Source organism: Cervus canadensis, chromosome 18, assembly GCF_019320065.1.
Source record: "Cervus canadensis isolate Bull #8, Minnesota chromosome 18, ASM1932006v1, whole genome shotgun sequence".
Classification (NCBI taxonomy): Eukaryota; Metazoa; Chordata; class Mammalia; order Artiodactyla; family Cervidae; genus Cervus; species Cervus canadensis.
Genome location: NC_057403.1, coordinates 59,092,685 through 59,109,849, shown reverse-complemented (window position 1 = coordinate 59,109,849; position 17,165 = coordinate 59,092,685). Strand labels below are relative to the sequence as shown.

At 41.7% G+C, this 17,165-nt stretch overlaps 1 protein-coding gene across 3 annotated transcripts in view; it reads left to right on the top strand.

The window, feature by feature from the left end:
- WWOX (WW domain containing oxidoreductase) overlaps positions 1-17,165 on the top strand; it is an 886,111-nt gene that overhangs the window by 579,136 nt on the left and 289,810 nt on the right. The window lies entirely within an intron of this gene.

The window sequence follows — 17,165 nt, the reverse complement described above, 5'->3', positions numbered from 1 at the left end:
TTTAAAAAATAACAATAAAGGAGCTCATTCATAACAGTGAGAAAACAGTATCTATTAGTCTATGACTGCTGCTCAAAATGAAATTTAAGACAGTGTTTGGCTAGTTTATTTACTGCATCACGTGCGATCACCGACAGGATTTCTAGCCTTTCATCATATTGGTCTGCAAGTAGAAATTCACTGACCGTGGGCCTTGCCGACATGAATTCAAATAGGACTCTCCCACCCACCCTTCATTTATGAATGGGTCAGAGATTTGAGTCAGTTGTCAAATATGTCCTACAGGCCATAAAATGTGCTCACAGGTTTTGTCTTATAGGCTCAGTATAATATTTGCTAAAACATACATTTAAAGAAATATGTAATTTTTTGCCCCAAAGCAAGGGTTCTCCCATGCCATATAATTTGCTAAGTGCGACTTTGCCGTGTTGTAGCCCATGATTTATAGACAGCCTCCACAAGGCAAAAAAAAAAAAACAAACTCCAAGCTGTGATTAAGTAAGCAATGGACAAGGTAACTGATGTTCCCAGAAGGATGGCCGTCCAGACACTCATTTTAAGTGACAGTGTGGTTGCAGGTTGAGATGTGTAGTCTTGTACTAATTTAACTGAGTTACGGGGAATCAAGAAGCCACATCATAAGCTGGCACTGAGAGCAGATACCCTCTATGCACATTTTAATGAGCCTCTGCCTCACTTTCCCCGTTTAAAGTAAATGTGCCGCCAGTTTTTCCCATCGAATGATTCATTTGGAAGTGCTGTCCTCGTCCAGTCTCAACCAATTCTGAGACAGCAGGCTGTGCAGGGTTGGATGCGGAAGTGTGGCAGAGAGGAAAAAAACATAGACTTTGGAATCAGATAAAACTGGGTTTGAATTCAGACAGCTGTAAGGAAGGAGCTGTGACCTTGGAGAAGTTTGAGTTTTCACTTTTTTTTTTGTTTGTTTGTTTTGAAATCAATTTCACCTTATAGGAAAGTCACAAAAATAATGCAGAGCGCCCATGAACTCTTTGTGCAGTCCCCCACCTTCCCTGATACTAACATGATGTGTTTTTCCCAGTCTTAGAAATTCACATTGGTGCAATGCTATTAACTAAACTAACACTTAATTTGCATTTCACTGGTGTTTCTACTCAGGTTCCCTCACTATTTCAGGATTCACCCTGGGTACTGCTCTGCCACTTATTGTCTTGTCTTACCAGCTTCCTCTGATCCGTGCTAGTTTCTTGGTCTTGATTAATATTATTATTTCTTAAATGACCTTGACACATTTGAAGAGTCTGGTGAATTATTTTTATAGAATGTCCTCAGTTTAGATTTGTTTGATGTTTTATCCTAATTAGAATGAAGTTTTGTATTTTGGGCAAGAATACCCACATGTGGTTTGCCCTGGCTCAGCCCATCATATTGAATGGTACATGGCATCAAAATGTCTTATTACTGGTGGCGTTCAGCTTGATCTCTTGGCTAACATGTTGTCTTCTGAATATATGCACTGAAAGTTACTTTTTTCCCCCTTGTAATTAGTACATATCTTGAGGGAGTTACTTTAAGACTATTTCTCTTGAAATTTTCATTCACTAATTTTAGCATCTATCTGTGGATCTTGTCTGGAACAAGTTGTTCTGATAACTTTCTATTTCCCTCATGTCATCTACACTTTTTTTTTTTTATTGAAATGTAATTGATTTACACTGTTTCAGGTGTTCCGCAAGGTGATTCAGTTATATATACATATATCTTTTTTCAATTTTTTTTTCCCTTTTAGGTGATTGCAAAAATATTGAGTAGAGCTCCCTGTGCTTATATAGTAGGTCTTTGTCAGTTATGTTTTATACATAGTAGTGTGTATATGTTAGTCCCAAACTCCTGATTTATCCCTACCGCCCTTTCCCTTTTGCTAGCCTAAGTTTGTTTTCCTTCTACGTTTATTTATCAGAGTTTCTCTCTATGGAAGGCTATCCATTCTTCATTTATTTATTTAATCATTTGTCCATTCATATCAGCATGGATACAGATATTTACTCTGTTTCATAGGTTATAATATAATGGTACTGTTATGCAGCGCGGTGCTCAAACTGACCCAGGTCTGGCCCATGAGAGCTCTTCCAGGCTGGCGTCTGAACCCTTTCAACATGCCCCGTCGCTTTTTGAGCACTTCCTTACTTTTTGACACCATGAGAGGCTCCCTGTCATCTTGTATTTCTCTGTCTCATTCTTGGAGTTAATTCCTTTTCCAGGGAACCTTGGTTCCATTTGTTAGAGAATGGTATTTAGAAACCAAGATCTGCATGCTAGGTGTGTTCATTACTACCTGGGTATTGTTGCTTTTAGGACCTCGTGGTGTGCAGAGTCTGGAAGTATTAATACATATAGGTATACTAACTCATGCCTACATGCATATCTTTATTATTACTCTATCTGTGTGGGTGTATGTTATATATCTTAAGGTATTTATATTTAACCAAATTGTATGTTTATAAGTATATGTATATATAGTTAAATATGGGAGAAGGAAATGGCAGTCCACTCTGGTATTCTTGCCTGGGAAATCCCATGGACAGAGGGGCATGGTGGGCTATGGTCCATGGGGTTCCAAAGAGCTAGACGTGACTTAGCGATTAAATTGGAGAGGGAAATGGCAACCCACTCTAGTATTCTTGCCTGGAGAATCCCGTGGGCAGAGGAGCCTGGTGGGCTGCTGTCCACGGGGTCGCACAGAGTCAGACACAACTGAAGTGACTTAGCATGCATGCATGCATGCATAATTAAATGTGAGTTCATACCCAATTCATATCCAGCACAATCCTGATTCTAATCCATGTGAAATACATATTTTAAAAAATGAGTTCATACTTGATTCCAATCAAACACCATCTCACTTTTCTTGAGGGTATTATTTAACCATTTGAAGTCTCATTTTGTTCTTCCCTAACATGGAAATAGTAGCAGCCACAATTTAGGGTTCAGGGAAGGTAGGGTAGATTGCAAAGATAGTAGATTTTTTTTTTTTTTAAGAAAGATGAACATTTTTCCCTTCACTGCATCCACACCCACCCTATAAGATATTGTTCATCCTCCTGTCAAGAGATGGCATCTAACTGTCCACCACTTAAATCAGGTTGACCAAGTGACTTGCATTAACCAATGGGACCTCAGCAAAGACAATATAAGCACAGACATGAAAAGCACTTAGATACCGGGATTTGCTCTCTCGTTGCCTGGGTCCCCGAGACCACCACTGGAACAGCCTGAGCTAGGCTGCTGGAGCGTGAAAGGCATGTGAAGGGAAACCTGTTGCCCTAGTAGACAGCCTGCCAACCTCCAATCCTGTGAGTGAGGCCATTCTAGAGTCTCCCAGCCACTGGCTAAGCCAACACATGACCCCAGACACAAGAGTGAGCCCAGCGGAGGTCAGTCTAGACAGTTCACACCGGAGAAAGAACTCAGTCCATGCAGACAAGCCTGGTCTTTTTATAAAAAGTGGTTGCTGTTTTATCCACTGCATTTTGCAGTGGCTTGTTATATAGCAAATGCTAGTGAAGACAGAAGACTTGGAGATAGTGTATTGGAAGGCAAGTAGCACAGTATCCCATGTACAGTTTGACTTCTGAATAAGCGCTTCTTTTAGTTATCCATGGGCTTCCCTGGTGGCTCAGACAATAAAGACTCCACCTGCCAATGCAACAGACCCAGGTTCGATCCCTGGGCTGGGAAGATCCCCTGGAGAAGGGAATGAAACCCACTCCAGTATTCTTGCCTGGAGAATTCCATGGACGGAGGAGCCTGGCGGGCTACAGTCTATGGGGTCGCAGAGAGTCAGACACGACTGAGCAACTAACACTTTAGTTATTAGTGTTATTTTTGAGAAAAGGTTTAAGTTTTCTTTGCCCCCAAATACCTTCCCAGCCAATCTGACTAAATGGACTGCATTTGCTAACAGTCAGAAGCAGTCCTTTGGTCTGGATGAGTGCCTTGAGAAAGAATCCCTGTGGGCGTGGAAGACTGTATTCATCAGCTCACACCAAGGCCGAGAGCTCAGTAGATGCAGGACTCTTGGTGGAGTGAGCCCTATAAACACCCCGGGAATGGAAAGTTCTTAATCTGGGGTCGCCTGAGGGTATGGAGAGCCGTCCTGGTGGAGAGAGGGGAGAAGCTACAGAGCAGGAAAGCAGGAGAGTATCTAAGCAGGCCAGATTTAGCCTAATTAACAGATTTGCCTAGGGCTGACCCCGAAGCAGAAAGCGAAGGCTTGATGGGTCTGCTCTCCTCCTACCAATAAAAGTAGTGATGAGGTTGGATCACCAGCTCTCAGTCTCAGAGAGGAGGCTCTCAAAATAGATGGGAGTTGGGCAAAGAGGCATGTACCTGACTCTCCTCTATTTCCTTAATGACCCGATGCATCTATCTAGCACATGCTTTAACCCTTGCAGACAAGTTAGCATGCTTCTCTTTCTGCTAGCCATGGTCGCATTTTCCATTTAGCAGTGAAGGTGCAGACCCAGAAGTAACTGGCAAAGGCAGCCTCCCCTTGAGCTGCAGTAGGACACGTGGGCGCCATGTTGGAGTGGGCGTGGTCACCGGGGAAGGTCGGTGCCCTGAGCACAGCTGCCGGAATCTACGTGGTGTCCCCTAGGAAGCAGAAGCCATTTAGCAATTCATCGTTAAGTTAAGCAGCTCTCCCAGCCCCGCCACCCTTCTGCCCACGCAGTCAGGCATCACTGCAGACCTCTTTTCCCGCCAGGAGCAATGGTCCATTGAGATTTGCAAAAGGTACAAAAAAGGTCTGCAGTGACCTCCGATTCACCCATTCTTAAGAACTGTGAAATCACACGAAATTGTCAAAAAAAAAAAAAAAAAAAACCACAGCCACATTTTGAGAAAGGCCTTCCTTGACAAACTTCATGACGAAACCCAGTATGCTTGTTTTTCTCACCAGACTAGATCTTTAATCTTGATGCAGTGAACAAAGGAGGAAGTTTGCTTTTTTCCTACCAAAATGTAAGAGACCTCACAGAAGGTAGAGTGGGAACTTGACTTTTACTCTGCAGTTTTCACTACCAGTTCCGCTGTATTTGTGTGTATAAAATACCAAACAGGAAGTGAGTGACTAGGGGAAAAAAAAATGGAAGAGAAAAAAAATAATAATACTTAGCTAATGTGTCATCATTTAGATAGCAACCACTGTCAATGTTTGGTTGGTCCCACTCAAATTTACCCCTCTATAACTGAGCTTATTACTTTTTTTAAATACCATTATTGGTACTGTATTATATTTGATGCTATGTCCTGAGTTTCTCACTTAACATTATAGCTGAAGTACACTCACCTATCATAACACAGTCTCTATTAACACCAAACATCAGCTAGATAAAAAACCATTAAGTGAAAGTTCTTATAGCTTATCCACTCTTCAATTATTGGGAATGTAATACATTATCTATCAGTTCAGTTCAGTTCAGTCGCTCAGTCGTGTCCGACTCTTTGCGACCCCATGAATCGCAGCACGCCAGGCCTCCCTGTCCATCACCAACTCCCGGAGTTTACTCAAACTCATGCCCATCGAGTCGGTGATGCCATCCAGCCATCTCATCCTGTGTCATCCCCTTCTCCTCCTGCCCCCAATCCCTCCCAGCATCAGGGTCTTTTCCAATGAGTCAATTATAGTTCCTCACTATTAAAATGATGTTGAAATGAAACTCTGGTATATAAAGCTGTTTATTCCCTTCCCTTCCATTACTCAGGATTCCTGAGAGTCCCACCCTTACCTCTTATTAATCAAAGTCTATCACCATCCACATTCACAACTGTTGAAATCCTAAGCATTACCCAGGATGTCTCTGTGCCTCTAATATCAGTGCCTAGGAACCCAAAGTGTACGGACTCAGGGCTCAATTTGCAGAAGAACCCGGTTGGGACAAACAGATACTGACATCTTAGGCCTTTGAGCCTCCCCATGTCCGAACACAGATCAGCTGTTAGTGTCCTTATGTGGTAACATGTGAGCAGGACTCAGAAGCCGTGTTGGCTCAACCCAGAAGATTTATGTGATCAATTATGAATATCAACCATGAATAAGGAATCAGAACATGACCGTCTCTCTTAGTGTCCTGGTTTTGTCTGTGTAGTATTTTCTTCATGGTTCCTGGAGGCTTTTTTTTTTTTTAATGTATAAAATGTCAATTATCTTTTGAGAGAAGTGGGCAGGTGTGAACAATGAAAGCCAGATGGATGACTTTCTAGAAGCTTCCCAGGTGGTATTTACCTTGGTGAGTCCATTAGCAGTATGAAACTTGCCTTCAAGTTTGCTGACTCTGAAATTAAATTTTGTCAACCCAGAAAGAGCTGATCTTGCTGCAGACTCACAGTAATCAAACTCGTTGAGACTGATCTATAGACCAAGTACCAAAACAGTCATTTTCAAAGAGGACTGTAATTATAACATAGTTTGAAATGCTCTTGTGAATTTGAGCAGAAAGAACAGTGTTTCCCGATTGGTAGAATTACAGGGATGGGGCCAAATAAAAGTGTTAGTTACTTGATGGGCAAGTAATTGAAACAAAGGTCAGTTGCCTGGATGACTCAAAAGTTTGGTTGCTTCAGAAGATAACAAGCTTGATACTTTGATAAGAAGGGCACACTTGTCTTTCTTCATGACCCATCTCCCACACTAGGACTTGGGGCACCTTGTCTGTCTTGTTTATTAATTTGTCCACTGACCTGGGACAGTGCCAGACACAGAGAAGTGCTTTGTACATATTTGTTGACCCAGTGAGTCTCAAAATACCTGATGACCCCAAGTGCAAAGTGTTTGTTCATTCTCCTGATGAGATACTCTCTAACTCTTTTGCCCAATTAATAAATTTTAGAGTGTATAGATGAAGTGTTCAAAAATTTTCATGTCGAATTTAATTTGTTGGCATATTCTCACACATGGTATATTAATTTTTAAATATTGGAGTTCTTTTTTTTCATCCTGCATTTTATAAAATAATGTTACACTCTTCATCATCATCAGTACAGCCTCTTTTGGAGCCTCTAATGGAGTCCACTTCTCCTCCTCCTCCCTTTTTTTTCTTTTTTTCCTTTTTTGTCATTCCCTGTCTGGTATTTTATATACACAGACACAAACACATAGAAACTGGTAGTGAACTTCACCCCTCCCCTAGCTCTTTGAAACACAGCACTTTTCTAATCCCATGGACCCCTGGGCTTGCAATCCAGGGTAACTCGAGTGAGGTACCCTTTTGTTTCTTAGGGTGACTTTTCACTCTCCCATCTGACCCACTTGGAATTCATTTCATTGCTCAAATGTCAGAGTGCAGCCTTACATACTTTCTAGTCCCAGGGCCATCCAGATCAGGGTGGGAAGAGATCCTGTGATGGCCAGCCTCCAAGGTGGCCCCTAAAGACTCTGGCTTTCTGGATTTCTTGCACTTTCTGTAGTTCCCTCCTACTCTGAATAGGACTGACAAGGGAACATGAACATGACTGTTGAGGCTCAGGGACAAAAGACACTGAAACTCCGGCCTTGCGTTCTCTGGGATCATTCGTCTGGGAGTTGGGGGGAGTTAGACGCCATGTTGTAAGGATGCCCAAGCAGTCCTGTGGCGAGTCCCACATGATGGAGGACTCAGGCCTCCAGCCAACAGACAGAACCACCTTGCCTGCCATGGTGAGGGTGCTATAAACCATCCAGCTACACTGCCTCTAAATGCTTGACCCACCAAAACTGTGTATGAGATACAAAGTTCTTATTGTCATTTAGAATGTGCTAAATTTGGATGTGATATGTTACTTATCATTGTTAGTACAGAGCCTACCTACAGGATAAATAATCCAAGAGCTGAACAGTTCAAAGTAACTAAATGTTTTTAGCTATTTTGTGATTTTAACAGTTACACGTTTTTGGACGGAAACTTTTAGAAGTTCATCAGTCTGTTTTCCCCCCGCATCTATCATTTTCTCAAAAGGTTGTTGGCGGCAGGCTTCTTTCTCCTGATGATTAAAAGGCATCTTGGAGATGAGTCAGATAGTACAATTTATATCTCAGCTCTACCAAGCATTGACTGACCTAAGGTCACATGCAGATCATTAGTGATGTTATAACTCAGTTTTCTCATCTGTAAAATAGGAGTCATTCATTTAGTTAGTGTGGGGACTTCAGATTTGTAAGAGGTTTATTAATTCAGTGTTCCATATAGCTATGGCAAACTTATACTACATAGTAGGTATTATTTTTACTATTCTCATTATTCTTATTTACTTAGCTAATAACACGTAAAATCGAGAAATCAAGTTTTAGTAAACTTCCTATAACCCAGTTCGCTAAAACCCCCTCATTGGTCTCCATCGCTTGTGAATCCTTCCAAGCGTGAGGTAGAATCTTGTGTGTTCTTCTCATCAAGGATTTTATTTAAAAACTTGAAATACTTCAGCCTTCCCAGGGTGGATAGAAGAGGAGGAAACAGACTTGTAAAATAATTTAGCATGCACTCTGAAAGCATGGTATAAATGCATATAGCTGGCTTCCTGTTTTGAAGGCCAGCTTGTAAGCATATATGTATATCCCAGGGAGGTTTCCACTGAACCCAGAGATGGCATGAGCAGTCCTTAGTATAATGAATCAGCGGAACCCCCCTCACCTGTAAGTCTTCAGGTAAAATGGTCTCTCTATCACATGGCGATTTGGACGCTGATGTAATTTAAAATGCTTTCAACATTATGGATGCAGACATATGCCTCTTTATTTCTGAAGCCTTTTCCAGAATATTAGATTTAAAAATGAGCAAAGGAAATGAAAAATAAGATTGTCTGTTGTGCTGTCTCCTAAAGATAAGCACTATTATCGCTTTGCTGTATAACCTATATTTTTCTCAGCATATGCACAATTGTTTTTACTTAGTAGTGACTCTGTTGAAGGCTTATTTCATTTTGTGTCCTGATACTTATTTTTCAATTAAAAGTCTCACGGGGAACATTCTTCTTCTTTCTACTCTGTTTTTCAAGTTGCTTATGATGAGCTTTTACCGGAAGTTGAACTGAAATTGTGAGTCACTCAGTTGTGTCCATGTCTTTGCCACCCCATGGACTGTAGCCCACCAGACTCCTCTGTCTATGAAGCTCTGTAGGCAAACAGACAGGTGTGGGTAGCTGTCCCTTCTCCAAGAGATCTTCCCAACCCAGGGATCAAACCTGGGTCTCCCACATTGTGGGCAGATTCTTTATCATCTGAACCAGTAGGGTTTGTGTTAGAACATGATAAAAATTAATTTTATTGTAGGGAAAATGAAAAGACATTCAGTTCAGTTCAGTCACTCAGTCATGTCCGCCTCTTTGTGACCCCATGAATCACAGCATGCCAGGCCTCCCTGTCCATCACCAACTCCTGGAGTCCACCCAAACCCATGTCCATTGAGTCAGTGATGCCATCCAGCCATCTCATCCTCTGTCGTCCCCTTCTTCTCCTGCCCCCAGTCCCTCCCAGCATCAGGGTCTTTTCCAATGAGTCAACTCTTCGCATGAGGTGGCCAAAGTATTGGAGTTTCAGCTTCAACATCAGTCCTTCCAATGAACATCCAGGACTGATCTCCTTTAGGGTGGACTGGTTGGCTCTCCTTGCAGTCCAAGGGACTCTCAAGAGTCTTCTCCAACACCACAGTTCAGAAGCATCAGTTTGTTCGTGCTCAGCTTTCTTCACAGTCCAACTCTCACATCCATACATGACCACTGGAAAAACCATAGCCTTGACCAGACGGACCTTTCTTTGTTGGCAAAGTAATGTCTCTGCTTTTTAATATGCTATCTAGGTTGGTCATACTTTCCTTCCAAGGAGTAAGCTTACCATGCAGGTAACTTTATTTACTGTTTACCTGCAATTTATCAAATGCATCCCTTTGTTCAGCAAAATAAAACCCTTAGGTCTTTTAACACTGAACGTTTGAAATGATCAGGAAACAAGTTCTAATTTGGCAATGAATTCGGGAGATAAAGAAGACTCTCGTTTAGATAACATCGGTAGCTTTCTAAAATATTTATTTGCTTAATATTTTACTTCCTGCCTCTGCTTCTCTAAAGCTGTAACCCTTCACAAAAAAGCAGTAAAAAATGGCTGCATGGGGTTAAGATTAACACCTAATGAAATTGAACGAGCTAATATTTGAACAGCTTTGTTTTTTTAATGAAACTTTCAATGTGGGTGATGGGTTTTATTTTCTTAGTGCACTCACGCCTTCTCAAACTTAGACTCCATTATTTCATTGAAAGAAAAGCATGATGTGTCTTAAATAAGTCAGAATTATGATTGATGCTCAATCTAGGAAAATTAGGCAATTGGGGGTGATAGTACCCCCCACCCCCAATTACTGTCTTTGTTCTTACAAGTGTGTTTAAATCCATTTCTGTTAATTTACAATTTGAAAGGTGGGTGAAGGAGCAGAGTTTGAAAAATAGATTACTGTCTTCATTAATACAGGTTTGACCTACAAAGTCTTCACGTACTTAATGATTAAAACCCAAAGTACTAAATAATAAATTATAAGAATTTATAGGAGTCATCATCTTGAAATTAGCTTACTGAATGTTCTTATCATAATAAATCTGAGTGGGTGTCTAATTTAGTGTTAGCTGACTAAAATTATATGTTGTGGGCAGGGGAAAAAAAAAACACTCTTGTTTGAAGACAGGTGCAGTGAGTTTAATCATAGGTGATCTGAAAGGCACCTATCTTTCGCTATATCCACTTCGCAGAAACTTGGGCGAAACTGGTTGAATGAAGATCGATTCTAATTTGTAAATCCGACGGACGATAAAGTGCCCCCCAGCATTCCGATGATGTTTGCGTTAACATTTCCTGCAGAGTTGTAGTCCTTCAGATTCTAGAGACTGGGGTAACCAAACAGGGAAGACAGCCTCTGCTCGCTTCCAGCTTCACGTCCGCTTTCAAAGCTGAAGGGTGTGTTTCTGTTGGTCTGCAGAAGGTGGAAGAAAGACAGACACCCCCGTTCTCCACGCTGTGAATCCTTCCCTCAGGTTGTGTCAGAAAGGATATTTCTGTCCATTGGACAGTTATTTACTGGGCTTCTGCTCCGGATGAGTTGGATCCTGTGTTAAACTCATGTGGTATAGGAAGAATTAGGATTCACTCCGTACCCTCAAAGAGCTTAAAATATTTTATGGATGACAGACTCGGAAACAAATAAAATGAGCTTTCCCGGGGAAAAATAGGTGCCTACAAGTTACCCAAGAGGGAGTGACTTTGTCTCTAGCAGAGCAAGGTGAGTAATGAGGGAGGGTTTCTTCCAGGAGAGGGAGGACAAGAATATGAGGTGAAAGTCACTCAGTCGTGTCCGACTCTTTGCGACCCATGGACTGTGTAGTCCATGGAATTCTCCAGACCAGAATACTGGAGTGGGTAGCCTCTCCCTTCTCCAGGGGATCTTCCCAACCCAGGGATCGAACCTAGGTCTCCCACATTGTGGGTGGATTCTTTACCAGCTGAGCCACGAGGGAAGAGTAATAGGAGCTTATTAAGGGGAAAGAGTATCCAGGAAGATGCTATAAAGCAGAGGTCCCCAACCTGCAGAATCTAATGCCCGATGATGCGAGATGGGGCTGATGTGATAATAATACACATAAAGTGCACAAGAGATGCTTGAGTCATCCCAAAATTATTCCCCACCCCAGTCTGTGGAAGAATTAATTGGCTTCCATGAAAACAGTCCCTGGTGCCAAAAAGGTTGTGGACATCTGCTGTAGAGGGGTAGCATGTGAAAGGTCTCAGGGATGAAATAGACCATCTGTCTGGGCCACTGGAAATAACTGAATCGGGCACAAAGGGCCAGGATAGAGTGATCCAGAATAATATTCAAGATTGAGGCTGTGACCACGTGGTGAAGGAGCTTGCAACAGTCCTGGACGCTTTACAGGAGATGCAGCAACAGTGAAGGCTTCAGGGCATCACTGTCCTGACTTGACTTTGTAGTGAAGTAGAAATCAAGTAATTTTCTTCCACATACTGTGAGACGGTGGCTTATAAGTGATTTTTTTTTCAAATTTTCTTTTGACATTGAATAAGAGGAAAACATATACATACACACCCCTAAATAACTTACCCCAAATATACAAAGAGTTTTTACAAATCAAAAAGAATAACGTGAACCTCCGACCTGAAAAATGAGCAAAGTCAACAAAGGAGAAATTCCTTGAAGAAAATTGACAAACCTGAAAAAATCCTCAGCCTTACTGTTAATTCCCAGAAATGAAAATTAAACAATGAGAAACCACCCCACACAACTCAGTGATGAAAGTTAAGAAGACAGATAACCTCTCCCCGTTGGTGAGTGTAGAGAGTACAAAAGGGTATGAAAAAGAAAAGTTGTCCCAACTCTGGTCTGGAAGAGAACCTTTTTGCATAATGTAATTCTCAGCTTCATTCCTGATAAATTGCTTAAGCAATTTTCTGATAAACCCTAATGGGATTAAGACTTGTTCTGAAAAATCAGTCACCCATCTAGCCAACTGTCTGTCACTCAAGAGTCTAGGCCCCTTCAACCGAATATTCTTCTCTTTCCATATCTAGCCTAACATTGACTATCTTATCACTCCTTTTCTCTAGAAAATGTCTCCACCAGGAGTGAATCTTTGAATTGATCTGCTCAAGGCCTTTCCCTGGCAGCAAAATTACAACAGAACTTTGACTCATGCTCATAGCTAGATTTTCTAAAAAAGTTTTCCTTAACAGGGAAAAAAAACGTGCACTATTAAAAGGAACATAAATTGTTTGGGGTCATTCCAAAATGAGAGCTAGTTGGCAGTTTCAATACAAATTAAACATACCTTTTAAGTTGAGCAATTCTGTTCTGAACCAGAAAACACAGAGATATTTTAATAAATAAGCACAGTTTCCCAATGAGAAGAATCACTGGTTTTGTTTTTTGTTTTTTTTTTAGCATTTTACACTTGTGCATGCACGCACACACACACACACACACACACACACACACACAGAGTTTATTTTTTAACCTGTGAGTTCTGTTGTTCAGTCGCTCAGTCATGTCTGATTCTTGGTGACCCCGTGGACTGCAGCACACCAGGCTTCCCTGTCTTTCACCATATCCTGGAGCCTGCTCAAACTCATGTCCACTGAGTCAGTGATGCCATTCAGCCATCTCGTCCTCTGTCATTCCCTCCTCCTCCTGCCTTCAATCTTTCCCACCATCAGGATCTTTTCTAATGAGTCGGCTCTTTGCATCAGGTGGCCGTAGCATCAGTCCTTCCAACTGGGACTTGAACCCATGTGTCTGGGGCTCACACCCAGCCAAAACCCATGGTACCTGGTTTCAGGGCCTAATAAAGCTCAGGTTCTTGATGTCTCATCACAGAAGGAATTCAGTGAGAGACAAAGTGATAGGTAAGAAATGGATTTATTCAGATTCAGAGCAAAGCACAGTCCATAGACAGAGTGTGGGCCATCGCGGAGGGCAAGTGCGGCCCTGAAACTCGGCGTGGTTAGTTTTTATGGGCTGGGTAATTTCATATGCTAATGTGTGGGAGGATTATTCCAACTGTTTCTGGGAAGGGGTGGAGATTTCCGGGATTTGGGTACCGCCCCCGCCTGGTCTTTTAACAGTGCCTTGGAACTCTCATGGCACTCCTGGATGTCTCACTGCTCTTGCTGATTGAGGCTCAAGTCTAGTCTTGTCTGCCATCTTGGTCCCATTTGATTCTAACCAGTTTATGTTGTGTCCTTGGGCTATGTCATTCTTTCAAAAGTTGTGCCCTGCCCCTTTTCCTCCAGTTACACAATGAATATTCAGGACTGATATCCTTTAGGATTGGCTGGTTGGATCTCCTTGCAGTCCAAGGGACTCTCAAGAGTCTTCTCCAACACCACAGTTCAAAAGCATCAGTTCTTCGGCGCTCAACCTTCTTTATGGTCCAACTCTCACATCCATACATGACCACTGGAAAAGCCATAGTTTTGACTCTGCGGACCTTTATTGGCAAAGTAACATCTCTACTTTTTAATTCTGAGGTGCTATCAATAGGGTAATGTCTAGTATATTCTGCATAGCAAAAAAAAAGTTATTAAAAGAGATAAATCTAATATGTATATTATGGGTTAAATATACACATGCACATATATGTGATGGCTGCCCATAACATCATGTTGATTGAGAAAACAAATTGGAGGACAATGCATATATTATTACACTTTTGTTTTCAAAGAAAGTTCCATATGTGTCTGAATGTTTTTGTGTGTATTTATCATGTGATCTGGGATTGTAGTGATAGACACTCACAGTTAACAGAGGTAACTTCTTGACAGGAAGGCGGAAAAAATGGGAGGTGAGATGGCTTTGTGAAGGATGGGATTGCATTTTTTTTTTAATGTAATTCTGTTTTGTTTGAATTTGCCCTACCCCACCCCACCCCCACCCCCGATCAGCATGTTCAGTTTTGGGAATTAGGAGAAAAAAGAGGAGGACAAAGATGTAAATCGCACAAATGTAACTGATGAAGTGGCCCCTGAAAGACACAGGATCCCATAACATTCTGGTGCCTTTGAGACGTGGAGCAGGTGTGGCCTGGCACAGAAGCAGGATGAACTGGCCTGGAATCAGTTCAGCTAATTTCAACTGTTTGTTTCCCCCAAACAGAGAGCTGAGACTGAGATTCGGGAACGGGAAGTAGAAAAGGCAGGAATGAATTTGATATTTTCGCCCCCTGCTGATTTCCACCCCTGCCCCCTCCCCTGCCTCACACAATTTCTAATTAATTAGAAGAGTGACGCCTTCCAGAAAAGAGCTTACCTCCCTTTGGGGAGCTCACCAGGAGGAAGTGGGTCTTGTGTTGGAAGGGAAAGCTTTTCTTTTTCTTTTTTTTTTTTTAGTATTAAAAATTAATTAAAAATGGAATGTGTAAAACCTCACTTTTTATCAGTAGTACCCATTTTGGAGGACCAGTTGCCGTTGGTAAATTTTTAAATTTTTCTGTTGCTGTAGATTTGGTTTTAAGGAAATTACCTTAGCGTTCAAGTCTCTTGTGTGTCGTTTCCTGAAACTTGTGATCCCGCTGTGATTCTGTTGATCTGAGAGAAGGGAGAGTAATATTATATTAAAGTAATTGTCCATGGCCTCCTGTGTCAAAGGTTGTAACAGCTGGCAAATAAAACGTGATAGTTATTGATAGTTCTTTTCAAAGCAAGGAAACTGGTATGGGAACAATTTAATGTAATGTAACTTTGAAATTTTCTTCCTTTGCTTTTTAATGAAAGTATTCACATCTCCTATTTTCATTTACTCATAAGTACATAGTCTCCAAGTAAACACCCTTTATTCTTACTTGAATGAGAAATCATAATGAATTTGGTGACATGTTCTAATGACTGACATCGGCAACATTAATAGCTTAGATGAGTAGAATTTTCATGAGTAAACCTTTCATTTAATCCTCAAAAGAAGTTTTAATGAATTCCCAGCCACATGGTAGCATTATTAACAAATATGTAAACTTTTGGCTGGAATTGTAGGATCTGAAGTAACTCCCATCCTCACCTCTTAAGATGTAAACTTCATTAGTGTAGAGATTTTTATCAAAATCTATTGATACTAAACTATTATTTATATGCTACTATTTATACTGTGTGTCAGTTTCACCACAGTAGATGCTCAGTACATATCTGTGAATGGATGGATGGATGGATGGATGGCAGTCCCCTTTTCTGAAAGCAATTGAATTCCCATACTTTGCGTCCTTTGTAAAAATGATCACAGATTTAGCAGTTACTGTGGGTTGCATGGGGGCCTCCAAAAGATTCGCCCACATTCCATTAGTGTTGTCATGCAGATACATGGCGTCTTGCATCTTGTTTCTTTCACTTGGCATGTCAAAATTAGCACCATGCATTTTAACACGATAGGGATCATGTGCATGTATGGATGGAGATAAGTTTAGGAATTGGGTTTTGGATTCAATCTCTTGTTTATTACCTTGACTTTGATTCTAACCCTGACTCTTCCTGGCTGAGGATTTTGACAATTTACAGATGCTCTCTGAACCTCACTCTCCCTTTCCTACAAAATGACAATACCTAAGGGATGCTTCCTAAAATTGCTATGAGGATGAATTGAAGCAGGACCTGTGAAGTGTAAAAAATGACGACTGGCCTATAATAGGTGCTCAGCAAATCTTATCTGGTTTTGTTTTGTTCTTAATAATAATTTGATTTTCTTTTCAGCTGAAGCTGATAGCATTCCACACAGAAAGGAAAACACATGTATACCATTTTCAGTGTCCGTGAGTCAAAAATACACCCAGTTGCTCTGAGATGTAGATTCTAGTTGGAAGTGTTGAGTTCTTCAAAGCAATGATACAACTGGTCTCTCTGTCTTCCATTACATAGATTTTTCCACCTAGCCCCTGGTTCAGCTTCTGTTTAATATGTGTGTTACGGAACAGCCAAGAATCCTCCTGCCCGTCTCCAAAGCAGTGACATAAATCCCAGCCTGCAGTTTCACACGTGCCTCACCGTGTCTCCAGGAGTCTGTCTGCTGGAGGGAGCCTCGGCCAGATTTCTAAATGGTCATTTCAGCCTCCCTCCCTTCGGGGGCCCAAGACATGATTAACCTGCAATAACTGTGACTCCCTCATTAAAGGAACACTGTAGCAAGGGAAAACCCATTGAGACCGATGGAGACGTTCCGTGCTGGGGTTTTTGTTGTTCTTGTCGTTGCTGCGGCACGTCAGCTGGGTGGGTGCCTCTTGTTCCTCTGTCCTTCAGGTTAGTAAAATCAAGACCAGTCGCTGAAGCTCTGAGCTATCAGTAAAAGTTAATGTACCACGGGAAATTGGATGGGGAACAAAATCACTTAAGTGTTCAGGGCCACCAAGCTACCCCGGCCATCCCCTGTGAGCTGGTCGGCTCCTGCCAGTGTTTTTGTTGCCCTGTCTTGCAGCTTAGCATTATTTTCTCAAGCAAATGGCAGAACATGCAGATCAAGGACACTGGCTGTGAACCAGGAATACTGTGTTCCCAGCCACAATCTATCCAGGGGACTGGGGCTGGTCTGTAACGCACCTCATGGTAGGACCACATCCAAGTCACTGATGCTTCAAGTATTTCTTCCAATACTAGGGTCAGTAGGTGACCACATTCAGAGGCC